We start from the raw sequence: 15054 nt of genomic DNA, 5'->3' as shown, positions 1-15054 counted from the left end.
CCACTTGAGATCCTCAGAGTTAATTGAAGTAATGGCTGCCAATCTACCTGCAAATCAATCGGCAAATCAACTGCAACCTCTGGTTGTGGAAGCCCAAGATGAGAATGAGGTGCATTATGCACCCCCACCTCATAATTTACGAGACTATTTAGAACTGGCGGGGGTGAGCTCACCTTACTGTATGGTCTTTTCAGAAAATACAGGAAATAGAGACATCAAGCCAGGAGTTATCCAACTCCTTTCAAAGGTCCTTGGACTTGAATATGAAAATCCATATCTACACTTGAAAGAGTTTGATGAGATAATAGTCACTTTGTATTTTCCTAATATGTCTAAGGACACAATCAGGCTGAAACTCTTTCCTTTCTCCTTGAAAGAAAAGGCTAAGACGTGGTTACACTCACTATGTCCATGATCTATTGGCAGATGGAATGACATGACAAGGGAGTTCATAAAAAAATCTTCTCATATCATAAAACGAACACCATCAGAAAATCAATCATGAACTTCGCCCAAAAGGAAGATGAAACATTTTTCCAATGTTGGGAGCGGTTCAAGGATCTTGGCAGTTCATGCCCACAACACGGTATTGAAACGTGGCGCATAACGAATTTCTTTCATGAATGACTGACATCTTTGATGCACCAATTCATCAAGACAATGTGCAATGGGGAATTCATGAACAAAGATGTTGATGAGGTGTGGGATTACTTTGACAAACTCGCTGAAATCGCACAATCACGGGACATCTCTCCAAGAACTAGCACCACATCTAAGCCTACTCAATCAAAGGAGAAAGGTGGAATATATCTTCTAAAAGAGGAAGATGATATAAAAGCAAAAGTGGCCAGTCTCACAAGGAAACTCGAGGCCATGGAAATTAAGAAGGATAAGGATAAGGAAGTTGTCTACGGTATTTGTGCTTGCAACATTCATACAACGGAAAATTGTCCAACAATACCTCTTTTCAAGAAATACTGAATTAGCAGTCGAATGCCGTAAACAACTACTAAAGGCCTTTCAAAGGAACCACCACTAATACATACAACTCCAGCTGGAGAAATCATCCAAATTTCAGTTGGAGGAATGGACAATCTACTACACCTCAAGGGATCCTTAACCAATTTTGCGATCAAAGGAAACCTTGAGAGCACCCAGTTCTAAAACATATTCAAGACCAAGAGCTACTCAATCAGAATACGGCACAAGCATTCCAGGATATCAGATCAACATTAGCAATGCTTGTATCATCTATTCAAAAGATAGAGTCTCACATAACAATTAGGGAGAAAGGGGTGCTTCCAGCCCAACCTCTCCCAAATCCAAAACCACAATATGAGATTAGTGGCTCAAACTCTTCAAATCAAATAGAATAAGCCAAGTCTATCACCACTCTTAGGAGTGGGAAAACAATTGACAAATCTATTCCGGTAAGGGCTGAAAAGTCTAAGGACCTAGAGATAAATGAAACTGATAGACTTAGCAATGCTCCACATGAGTTAGAACCGGAACTTCAAAGCAAACCAGTTGCTCCATCCCCTAACGGTTGATGGTACCAAAACCTCTCTCTAACTCTCATGACATTCTAGAGGTGCTTAAACAAGTGAAGGTCAACATTCCTCCACTAGATGTCGTTAAACAAATACCTTCATATGCCAAATTTCTAAAAGATCTATGCATGACCAAAGATGACAAAACATTCAAAAGAAAATCTTTTTAATGAAAAAAGTGAGTGTTATCCTAAAGCAAGATGTGCCACAAAAATACAAAGATCCCAATAGCCCAACCATCGCTTGTGTAATTGGGAACTACGGAATTGAGCATGCACTTCTTGACTTAGGAGCGAGCGTAAATCTGATCCCTTACTCTGTCTACAAACAACTTGGTCTTTGTGAATTAAAACCCACTCGGACCACATTACAACTTGTCGATCGCTCAGCTTGTGTACCAAGAGGGATAATCAAGGATGTGTTGAACTAGGTTAACAGATTCTACAATCAAATAGATTTTATCATCCTAGATACTCAACCCATCGTGGATATGAGCACTCAAATTCTTGTCATTCTTGGTCACCTATTCTTTGCTACGTCAAATGCAATCATTAATTGTAGGAATGGAGTCATGAACTTATCTTTCAAAAATATGACATTGGAGGTCAATATTTTTTTCAATCTAAGCAAACAGGCAGAGGATGATGATGATGCCCACGACATTAATATGATTGATTCTTTCGTGAAAGATAGAGCAATCCTAACTCTATACTCTGACCCTCTAAGAGACATGCTTGGCCCACTCTCCCAGTTTGGATGATGACACAGTTAGGGAGATTAAAGTCATGTTTAACACTGCGCTAGTACTTGAAGTTAACCGGTGGAGGCCACAATTTGAAGAATGACCCCAAACTAATGTGGCGCCTCTACCATCTAACTTCAAAGTGTTGAAGATTGACCTAAAACCTTTACCCTCTTATTTAAAATGTCTATTTAGGTCAAAATGAGACATACCTGGTGGTGATTTCTTCCACCTCAAGAACAAGAGAGTATGCTTATCTCTACTCTCATTAAGCATAAAGGAGCCCTAGGATGGTCGATTACGGACCTTAAAGGAACTGATCCTTTGATTTTTACTCACCGTATTCATCTTGAGGATAATACGAAGACCTCCCGACAACCACAACATAGATTAAATCCAAACATGAAGGAAGCGTTTAAGGCCGAGGTACTTAAGCTATTGGATGTGGGTATCATATACCTTATATGAGTCCAACTCAAGTGGTTCCTAGGAAGTCTGGAATCACCATCGTACCCAATGTCGAGAATAAACTCGTGCCAAATAGAGTTACAACTGGTTGGAGAATGTGCATTGAATATAGGAAATTGAATACCGTCACGAGGAAAGACCACTTTCCTTTGCCCTTCATTGATCAAATCTTGGAAAGGCTAGCTGGTCACTCGTACTATTGCTTCCTTGATAGGTATTCAGGCTATAACCATATAGAGATAGCCCTTAAAGATCAAGGAAAGACCACATTCACATATCTCTTTAGTACATTTGCTTACCAAAGGATGTCATTTGGACTATGTAATGCCTCTACCACTTTTCAGCGATGTATGTTTAGTATTTTTTTTGATATGGTGGGGCAATATTTAGAGGTCTTCATAAACAATTTCTGTCTTTGGTCTATCCTTCAGCGAATGCTTGGATAATCTGAAAAATGTGCTGAAGTAATGTGAGGAAAAGAATTTGGTATTTAATTAGGAGAAGTGTCACTTCATAGTTCGTAAGGGAATTGGTCTTGGACATATCATCTCGTCCAAGGGAATTGCGGTAGATAAGGCTAAAATTGATCTTATCTCTAACCTACCTCCACCCAAGAGCACACGAGACGTGCGATCCTTCTTAGGACACACCGAATTTTATAGAAGATTCATAAATGACTTTAGCCACCTCTCTCATCCTTTATGTAACCTACTTTAAAAGGATGTACCATACGAGTGAACTGACCAATGCCAAGAAGCTTTGACTAAGATCAAGGGCATGTTGACCACCGCACCTATCATGCAGCCACCTAACTAGAGCATTCCTTTTAAAATTATATGTGATGCGTCTCACTATGCTATTGGGGCGGTGTTATGCCAAGAAAAGAAAAGAAGCCCTACGTTATTCATTATGCAAGTCAAACTCTAAATCCGTCCCAAGTGAATTACTCTACTACAAAGAAGGAACTCTTAATCATAGTATTCGCTTTGGATAAATTTAAGTCTTACTTGATTGGATCTAAGATCATCATCTACACTGATCATGCAGCACTCAAGTACCTTCTTTCTAAGAATGATGTTAAGCCCTGCTTGATAAGATGGATCCTCCTACTCCAGGAATTTGATTTAGAAATAAAGGATAAAAAGGAAGTAGAGATCATAGTGGTTGACCATCTTTCAAGACTTGATCTTCTTGATTCCCTTGAGACGGCACCTATAAACGACATGTTCCTTAACGAACAATTGTTTAAAGTCCCCCACTTACCTTGGTTTGTTGATATTGCTAATTATCTTGCCACAGGTTTCACGCCAACACATTGGACTATGCAAGATAAGAAAAAAAATTCTTCACCAGGGTACGTAAATTCTTCTAGGTTGATCCGTACTTGTTCAAATATTTCTCTGACCAAGTCTTAAGGAGATGTGTGTCAGACGATGAACACCAAAGTGTCATCTCCTTTTGTCACTCTCAGGCCCGTGGTGGTCATTTTTTTGTTAAAACACCACGACCAAAATTCTACAATGTGGCTTTTACTGGCCCATTATGTCCAAGGACACTCATGAGTTTTGCAAAGCTTGTGAGCATTATCAAATATTGGGAGCATTGTCCCATCAAAATATGATGCCTTTAAACTTCATTCTAATCATTGAAGCATTTGATTGATGGGGCATCAATTTCATGAGGTCATTCCCCCAATCTTTTGAAAATTTATACATTTTATTAGCCATAGAATATGTCATTAAATGGGTCGAAGCGATCCCGTGCCGGAACAATGACCATCAAACGGTCATTAGATTCTTAAAAGAAAATATACTTTCCCGGTTCGGAACACCTTGAGCCATCATTAGTGATGGAGGTTCACACTTCTATAATAAGTCATTCAAAAACTTAATGAAGAAATATGACATCTCTCATAAGGTGAGCACTCCATACCACCTACAAACAAGTGGGCAAGCTGAGATTTCCAATAAGGAGATTAAACACATTTTAGAGAAAACGGTTAACCCTGATCGCAAGGATTGGTTAATCTGTTAGACAGATGCTTTATGGGATTACCATACTACATTTAAGACCCCTATTTGAATGTCACCCTTTAGACTTGTCTATGGGAAGTCTTGCCACTTTCCTGTAGAATTAGAACATAGAGCTTACTGAGCTATTAAAAATCTGAACTTCAATTTGGACAATACTGGCTCATTACGCAAACTTCAGTTGAATGAACTCGAGGAAATCTAGAACGATTCATATGAGAATTCAAGAATTTATAAGGATAGAATGAAGGTGTTTCATGACCAATACATTATTCGAAAATCATTCACACTAGGTCAAATAGTCCTTTTATATAATTCTTAATTACATCTCTTTCTGGGTAAACTCCAATCTCGTTGGAGCAGCCCTTTCACAATCACTAATGTCTATCCTCATGGGGCCATTGAGATAAAGAATCTAAACAATATCAATGCTTTCAAAGTGAATGGACATCATTTAAAGCCATTTATTAAGAAATTTGATTCAGAGGATATGTTTATACCTCTGAACGATCCTGTTTACCAAGATTGACCTCCTAGTCTAACGTATGTGTAGTTAGGTTTACTCCTTTTGTAGAATTTAGGATTATGATAGTTTGCCTTTTGTTTGTTTCATTTTTTACTTTGGCTAACCCTTCTTCACATTGAGATCTTTGGAAAAGCCTCAGAATTCCTTCTTCGAGTACTATCTTTCCATCACTTTCCTTTCTTTCCGTTGCCTCTTTTGCATTACATGCTTATATCTTTTACATTGAGGACAATGTAGATTTTAGGTTGGGGTGTGGATTACATAATGTAATTTTTTGAATTCTCAAGTAAAAATCTGTTTGGAAAATGATAATTTATGGACTTAAGAATGCCTTGAGTATGATGATAAGATAAGAATCAAATTTTCAATTGTTGGAGTTTAATCAACTAAGTAACCTATCACCTAAGTTCTTGTACTCAATTGATTAGGAAGAAGTTTGAATATCATGTTAATCTAAATCACAAGACACATTCAATCTGCTTTCTGTGAATAGTACTAGAATTTTTTATTGTTAGCATGATGATCATGGAAAGATACTGAGAATTGAGTCTAGAGAATTTTATCCACCTTAAAAGAAGAAAAGAACCAGTTAAAAAACAGGAGCTCGACAAGAAAGTCATGTATGGTGAAACAACTAATAAAGCTAGAAAAAATATGAAAAATCTGAAAAGATGGAAAAAACTGAATAAATACAAATGACGGTCGATATAAAATAAAAAACCTAGATAAAAAAGAAAAAGGGGATAAGTTCGGAATCAGTACTTGGATTTTCAACTAATCTTGAAGTGCTGAGCATGGCTAACATTATGAGGAGATAGTATTTTTTTAGGAAGTAAGTTGATTTGTATTGAGCACATTGGAAAACTTGGTATATGAACTTATGCTTTGAGTTAACTGATAAAGAACCTACTCGATTGATTGCTTATGTGATTCGACTCTAAGTTTTTAAAATCTCACCTTTCTCGCCTTCATTCTACTCATTCATACTTGATTGCATAAAAGATTATTTTCTGAAAGAGGTTTTGAACATCAAGGATTGAAGATTATTTCACGCATATTTTGCTTAGGACTAGCAAAATGCTGGTTGGGGAGTGTGTTGAGTGTCAAATATTACATATTTTTTCCCATTTATATCTTGGTTTTATGAACATGATGCTGCTTAATATTATATTTTATACATGTTTGCGTTACAAGGTGAATCCGAAAGCTTGGATTGAAAAGAATGCTAAAAGAATGGATTTAATGATCAAGAATCACCAAGGCAAAGGATGGATGTTATGAGACCAAGAATGAAGAATTCTCATACCAAAGATTCTAGGAAACCAAGTACAAATGATGAAGAAAATATTGGCAAAAGCACAAGTTAAACAGCAGAAAAACATGACAGTTCGGTACTACCTAAGCCAACTTCGGTACCACCGAAGTTACACAAAATAGTTTAGCAAGAAAATAGCTTAATTTGGTACTACCTGAGCTTAATTCTGTACTACCTACTGTCATTTCGATGTTAGCTAAGTACTCTACACATACAATTTCATATACGATTTTGGTGCTACCGAAATCGCGCAGAGTTATAACGCAGGGCCGACGCTAATTGTGTAATTTGAGGTGGTTTACGAAAATTTCAAGTCGGAGTGTAAGAGGGGGATTCACAACTATAAATATGAGTCCCTATGATGTTCTTATGCATCTTCTAGGGTTCAAGGAGTGGAACAAAAGGGTGAAGCCGCCATCTAAGAGCTTTCTTCTTCTTCCTTAGTGGTTTTTATGCTTTGTTTGAGAGACATTAGTTCAATCATGTCTATGGTTGGCTAAACCTCTTAGCTACAGAGGACTAAGAGGTGAATCTTGTAGCATGATTGGGATGTTTACTTTTTTTTAATTCATGTTTATGTTTGAACGTCATTGAATTCTAGTTGATTCTAAGGAATATTTTCAATTTTTAATGGTTTGTTGTGACTTAAATTACAATAGATCTGCAATAGCTTTAAATATCTTCTTTTCTATTTGAGATTGTGGATTTGGTAAATCTCGTTGTTTGCCATTGTCTCCTGGGCATAGTTAGGTGATGGAATCCCTTCCAATTCACTACAATTTTCCTCCATTGAGTCTAGATTAATGAGAAGTTTAGAGATTTGACCATCTCTTTTTCCAACTAGATAGGATAAGACTCTGATACTAGTTGGATCTCTTGAAATAAGCAAGGTATCATCTCAATTGCTACAAGTGGATCCTTAGCACCCTAATTCCCACTTTTAATTGATACTTTACTCATTACTCAAAATTACTCATTTAAATTCAGATTTCTGCTTTAGTTCTCCATCTAGATGTAATTCTAGTTAAATGTAGAAGACATACAAGTTTAGTCCCTATAGATTCAACCCGGTTTCACCGAGATTATTACTACATCGCGACCCTACACTTGGGGTTGTGAACAATGTGAAGTTTGTGAGAGCGATGTACATCCAATCAAAGATTGTCTTACAATCCCAGCTTTTCAAGAGTTGTTTCATGTTCAAGCAGATACTACAAACACGTCTCAACGGCTACTTAGTGCACCAAATTCTAACATGCACACTCCTGATGAGCAGAACCTTAATTGGAGAAATGAACCAACTGTAAATGTAACTAATTATCCACAAAAGCCATCTAATGGACTTCCACCAAGGAGAACCCTTGAAGATATACTAAATGCATTTTGGCAGGAGCAACTGTAGGCTATGAATGAGCTGAGAACTTCGGTTGCAAGACTTAAGACACAACTGAATGTTAGGAAGACCGGGATCTTTTCAGCCCAACCTCAACCTAACCCAAAAAGACAATTTGAGATAGTGATCTCAACTCTTCAACTCAAAATTTGGAACATGTTAAAACCATCACCACCCCGAGAAGTGGAAACTGAAATAAATAAAGAGATTCCAAGGAAGGTTGAGAAAGCTGAGTTTAAAAATTCAAAGGATGGTGGTGAATCTAACAATGCTCCATATGACAAAGAGCCATTGTAGGGATACAAACTCGTGGCCCCATTTCCCTGACATCTCATCACATCAAAAAGGCTAAGTGAGAATCAAAATATTCTAGAGATTTTTCAACAAGTCAAGATCAACACCCCCTTGTTGGATGAAATTAAACAGTTCCCATCTAACACCAAATTCCTGAAAGATCTGTGTGTGGTAAAGCGGAAGTTGAACGTACACAAGAAAGCATTTTTGACTGAACAGGTTAGCGCCATAATCAATTAAAACACTCTCCCAAAATATAAGGATCCTAAAAGTCCTACAATCTCATGTGTGATCGGAAACTTCAAGGTCGATAACACACTTCTAGACCTTGGGGCAAGTGTTCATCTGATAACATACTCGGTATATGAACTGTTAGGCCTCGGTGAGTTGAAACCCACCAAAACAACATTACAACTAACCAATCGCTCGACTAGAATACCGAGAGGTATGATAGAATATGTGTTGGTCTAAGTTGATAGATTCTACTACCCAGTAGATTCATCATCTTGGACACACACTTAGCTTCAAATATGGGCACTCAAATTTTGATCATATTAGGCCGGCCATTCCTGGCCACGGCCAATGCCATCATAAATTGCCGGAATGGAGTAATGAAAATATCTTTTGGGAATATGATGGTAGAATTCAATGTGTTTCATTTGCACAAGCCACAAGAGGATGAGGACCTGACCCATGAGATGAACTTTATATATCCTTTTGAAGATGATGAGTCTCTTTTAACTGAAACTCCTAAATCTTTAGATGTCTGCCTGGGACACTTTATGGATTCAAACGATCATATTGGCCAGGAAGTTGATGCCACTCCTTCCACTAATACTAAATTCTTACCATTATAAGTGGAGTAGATAGATTCTAAACCAGAGCCTATGACTTTGGATTTTAAACGGAACATGGTGAACAACTTTTTGGTTATTCAATTGTTTATGGTCTCTCATTCACCTCAACCTACTAATATTGAGAATTATCTTCTGTAGGTGAATCATATATTCTCTGAAAATCTCTAAATTCTGGTCCCGATTATGTTGCTGAGGTTCTTAAATTTCTCTGGACATTCATGCTCCAAGACATCCAAGCCTACTGCAAAAGGGGCTTTTGGATGATCTTATTGAGAAACCTTCTGAGGAATTTATCAAGATACTGGTCAGAGGAGGAACCTTACTACATGACTGAGTAGTTTTCCCCTGCTTTCCTATTTTAGATTTATTGCTTTCATAAAATTTAGGATTAGGATAGTTTCTTTTCCATTTTTTTAGTCTTTGTGCTCCCCCATCTTCATGTTGAGTTCCTTGGAAAAGCCTCTAATCTTCCTTCTTCAGGTACTATCTTTCTATCACTACTCCTTTATTTTTTGTTGCCTCATGTGCATTGAATGCTTATATCTTTTACATTGAAGACAATGTATATTTTAAGATGGGGTGTGGATTAGGTAAATTAATCAGTGTTTTCTTAGTTTTCGAGTAAAAATTAGTTTCGAGCAAAAAAAAAATTGAAAATTTTTAATTTCTCAAATTAAAAACCTGTTTGGAAATTGATAATTTGTGGATTAAGAATGCTGTGAGTATGATGATAAGATAGAAATTGAATTTTGAATTGTTGGAGTTTGATCAACTAAGTAGTCTATCACCTAAGTTCTTGCACTCAATAGATTAAGAGGAAGTTTGAATATCATGTTAATCCAAATCACAAAGACATGTTCAAAATTCTTTCCGTGAATAATGCAAGAATTTCTGATGGTTAGCATGTGCATCGTTGAAAATACGTTGAGAATTGAGTCTGAAAAATTTTATCCACCTTAAAAGATGAAAGGAACCAGTTAAAAAAAGGAGATCGACAAAAAGGTCATGTAAGGTGAAAAGAATGAAAGAATGTAAATCTGAAAAAGAATGAAGAATTCTGAAAAGACTGAAAAGAATGAATAAATAAAAAGTGATTGTCGATATAAAATCGAAAACTGGAAAAAGAAGGGAAAGGGGATAAGTTCGAAATCAGTACTTGAGTTCTCAAGTAATCTTAATATGGTGAACATGACTAACATTAAGAAAAGATAGCGTTCTTATGGGAAGTAAGTTGGAATTCACTGAGCACATTGGAAAAACTAGATAGATGAATTTATAATCTTAAATGATTGATAAAGAACCTATTTGAATGATTTCTTATGTGATTCGGCTCTAGGTTTTCAAAATATCACTTTCTCATCTTAATTCTACTCATTCATACTTGATTACACAAAAGATTGTTCTCTGAAAAAGATTTGAGGTTTGAGAATTGAAGATTATGTCACACATGTTTTGCTTGGGACTAGCAAAATGCCGGTTGGGGAGTGTGTTGAGTGTCAAATATTGCATATTTTTCCCTATTTATATCTTAGTTTTATGAACATGATAATGCTTAATGGTATATTTTATACATGTTTGTATTATAAGGTGAATCTAAGAGCTTGGATTGAAAAGAATGCTAAAAGCATGGATTTAATGCCCAAAAATCATCAAGGCAAGGGATGGATCTTAAGAGACCATGATTGAAGAATTCACATGCCAAAAATCCAAGGAAACCAAGTGATAAATGAAAAGAATCGAAGATTTTAAGTGAAGAAAAGAAATCCTAAAAATTTTCCTGAAAACATATTTAGGACCAAAAATGCATAAATCTAGAAAATTGCCAAAATAGCCTTCGATTATATGGAAGGTACATAGATGAATCGAAGGTGCGTAGATGCATCGAAGGTGCAATCGAGAATTTCAGGATTTTTAAGCCAAACTTGCTGGACAGTTCTGGACTAGTTTCAATTATATCGAAGGTACTTAGATGCATCAAAGCTTCTATTAAAACTTGCATAGAATTCCCTTCGATATAATCTAAAGATTACACAAATTTACATGGACTACATACATTTAAGGCGGTTTCTAGAATTTTTCAACTCGATGCGAAAGTTGGAGTTCCCCAACTATAAATAGGAGTTCCTAGGATGCTCCAAGGCATCTTCTAGGGTTTAAGGAGTGGAGCAAAATGGTGGAGAGCTACCGCCAAGAGTTTTTCTTCTTCTTCCTTAGTTTATTTTTATGTTTTATTTAAGAGTTCTTAGTTCAATCATGTCTATGGTTGGCTAAACCTCTTAGTTAGGGCTAAGAGGTGAAGCTTTTAGAATGATTGGGATGTTTACTTTGCTTTAATTCATGTTTATTTTGAACTTCATTGATTTCTAGTTGATTTTAAGGAATATTTTTAGTTTTTAATAGTTTGTTGTGATTCCAATTACAATAGATCTGTGATAGCTTTGAATATCTTCTTTTTCTCTTTGAGATTGTGGGATTGGTAAATCTTGTTGTGGGCATGGTAGGGTGACAGAATTCCTTCCAAATTTTCATAATTCTTATCTCTTGATACTAATTCAATGAAAGTTCAGAGATTTGATCTTCTTGTCTTCCAACTAGATAAGATAGGACTCTGATTCTAGTTGTGTCTCTTGAATTAAGTAAGGTAGCATCTTGATAGCTACAAGTGGATCCTTGGCACCCTAATTCCCACCTTTAAATTTACAACTTTCAATTACATTATTCACAATAACTCTCTCTATTATTTCAGATTTAGATTTAGATCTTCTTCTAGTTCTAGTTCTAGTTATTTTCAGAAACGTACAAGATTAGTCCCTATGGATTCGACCTCGGTCTCCCCGAGATTATTACTACATTGCGACCCTACACTTGGGGTTATGAACAACACTACATAGATAAAGACTGGAAATTCTGTAAGAGAATTTTGAACTTCCACCATCTTCCTCCTCTCATACTAGTTTACTTATTTCAGATTACATCTACAATTGTTTACAAGACTGAGGCATTGAAAAGAAAATTTCAGCAATAACTTTAGACAATGCTTTAGCAAATGACAGTGTGATTTCATGTTTATATAACCAGTTCAAGGCAACCAAAAATTTATTTTTTGATGGAAAATTATTCAAGGTCAGATGTTGTGCCCATATTCTAAACTTGATTGTATAAGAAGGGCTGAAAACAATTGACCACACTGTAGAAAACATAAGAGAAAGTGTAAAATATATAAGGGAGTCGCCGTCGAGATTGAGTGTATGAAATGACATCATTTAATGTTTGAATGTGTCATCAAAAAAAATGTTGAAGTTAGATGTGTGTACACATTGGAACTTGACTTATGAAATGTTCGAAACAACAATGGCATTAGAGCTTACATTTTCTGGATATGCGACACGTGACAGAATATATCCTTAGTTGTTGAGCGCAATGATTAGACCAAAGCAAAATAAGTTCACAACTTTCTCAAAGTTTTTTATGATAGCACGGAGATTTTTTCTAAAAATAAGTATCAACTGCGAATCTATTCCTCCCGTCTCTTTGGAAGATTAAGGATACTCTACAAAAAAAAACAGTGTGGGTCCAGATTTTATACGATAGATGAAAATTGGGATGCAGATGAAGTTTGATAAATACCAAGACAAATGTCATTTGTTGATGTCCTTAGCAATTGCTCTTGATCCTCAATCTAATATAGGCTTAGTCAAGTTTATTTTTATGAAGATTTATTTTGTTGAAAGGCCTGTAACTTCACGAGACCTGTCGTAAGCTTCTCTCAAACAACAACATGTTCTCGGTGGACTAGATCGATGAGTTCTGATCATTACCCTATTTTTGTACCGCAATACCCCAAGACTTGTTTCCTAGTGACCACGCGGGCGTTACGATTCCAATGCCACATGGCACGCCCCATTTCGACCCCTAGATTAGAAGTTATAATTTTGGCACAATCCGAGGTGGGCCGCACAATACACTCGGGCCCCACTTGCACACATTCTCATGTTGTCAAATCAATCAAGCCACCAATCAATCCATCCATCACTTATGTCACTCTCTTCCCATTAGTCAAACAAGCCCATGTCTTTCTCATGCGACCCATACCCCTACCTATGCTAGCCATCATTCTTCCATTCTTTTTCTCCCCATTTTACCCCTCTCTTTTCATAATTCCCTATCTACCAAAAATCTCTACCACAAAAAGTCCATCACTCCTCATTTCTACCATTTTCTCACAATATTAGAGAGAAATAGGGAGAGAAAGAGAGAAAAGGAAAAAAAAGATTAAGGAGAGATTAAGAGAGAGGGAGAGAGAGAAAAGAAAGAAAATTTTGGGGAGATATTAAGTTAAAAGAGAGAGCTTGAAAGAGGATTTGGAAGGATCAAGAGAGTAAGAGAAAGAGGAAAGAGAAAAGAGTGATTAAGAATGTTAGGGGTGGAGAGGAGCTTGGTAGATCATCCGATCGTCAATCCGAGCCGATCCAACCATCCATCCTTTGAGGGGAGTACATGGGAGGGTCAAAACCCTCTCTTTCTATGTGATTTTTCTATTTTGGTGGGTCCACAAGGGTGGGACCCACCTTGATCGTATATGATGTGTATGGATGTATGATGTGTATGGTGGACCCCATAGTGGCAGGGGGCCACACCGATGACCGCATCTCCTTTCTTTTCCTTTTCTTTCCATTTTCCTTCCCTCTCTTTCCTTACTTTGATATTATTATGGGGCCCACAAGTGGGCTACGCTGTTGGAGCACGTGCCCCGCACACTATCATAGTGTGGGCCACCTTATGTGTCTCATTGTCATGTTTATTTTCCATGTAACCTATTTATTAAATTACCCATATTTAGATGGTGGAAAAACACTAAGATCAGGTTGATTCAAAGCTCTTTGAGCCCACCTTGAGCTGGCCCACCTGATACACGGTTCGGATCTCCTATGTGGACCTCGTATATAAAAATAAAAATAAAAACAAATGGGGGAGAGGACTGTCCAGACGCTGAATGTTCTCAACGTCAAATACGTCCAGTGTCCAGACGCCCCAAAAGTGGAGGGAGAGTGGGACCTCCACTCGTGGGTCCCACCATAATGTATATATTTAATCCATACCGTCCATCCACTTTTCGAACTCAGTTGAGGCGTTGAGCCCAAATTTAAAGCCGAGTTGAGTCTCTAGTGGGCCACACTATAATGATCTAAGGGGCAAGGTGCTAGTGAGCCCAAGCGTCAATGACGTTGCTTGCATAAGTAGATGGGGAGTGGGTTCCACTCATGAGATACACCTTGATGCATTCATGAAATCCATGTCATTTATATGTTTTTTTCAAGTCATTTTGACCACTAAGCATAAATAACAGGTTGATCCAACCATCTAGTGGATCACACCACAAGCATGAGGGTTAGGAGCACCTGCATGTAATTGAGGCCATTTGCATGGGTTGTGGAGTGGGTTTTCACTCATGAGACCCAGATTGATGTATTTCCTAGATCCACACCATCCATCCATCTCCTGGCTCATTTTACTCGTGGAGCCTGAGAATTATGTCGATCTAACCATCGGGTGGACTACACCATAGCCCACGGTGGGGCCGGAAGCACCCCTCATGTCAGCCATGCGGACGTGGGGTGGAGACATCCCAGCCGTGGACCCCACCTTGATGTATATGTATAATTCACATCGTCCACCACCTTATCCCTATCATTTTAGGCTACTAGTCGAAAAATGAGACAATTCGAGTTCCAAGTGGACCGCTATCACGCCCCAAACTCTGAAATCGGGCTCACAAAATTCTCGATCGTCGAATCCGATGCTGATAGGCTCCGTAGTACCCCATTCTCGGCTCCCAGCACACATGTGCCAGATTCCGATCCTGGGATCCTACAAGGAGG

The 15054-nt window shown here is 37.5% G+C and overlaps 1 non-coding gene across 1 annotated transcript; it reads right to left on the bottom strand.

Moving 5' to 3' along the window:
• Window positions 1-483: 483 nt before the first annotated feature.
• LOC131244884 (small nucleolar RNA R71) lies at window positions 484-590 on the bottom strand. The gene has a single exon (XR_009170655.1). It is a non-coding gene; the product is annotated as a small nucleolar RNA R71 (small nucleolar RNA).
• Window positions 591-15054: the final 14464 nt, after the last annotated feature.

This window comes from Magnolia sinica, chromosome 4 (assembly GCF_029962835.1).
Source record: "Magnolia sinica isolate HGM2019 chromosome 4, MsV1, whole genome shotgun sequence".
NCBI classification, from domain to species: domain Eukaryota; kingdom Viridiplantae; phylum Streptophyta; class Magnoliopsida; order Magnoliales; family Magnoliaceae; genus Magnolia; species Magnolia sinica.
This window is presented reverse-complemented; position numbering and strand designations above follow the sequence as displayed.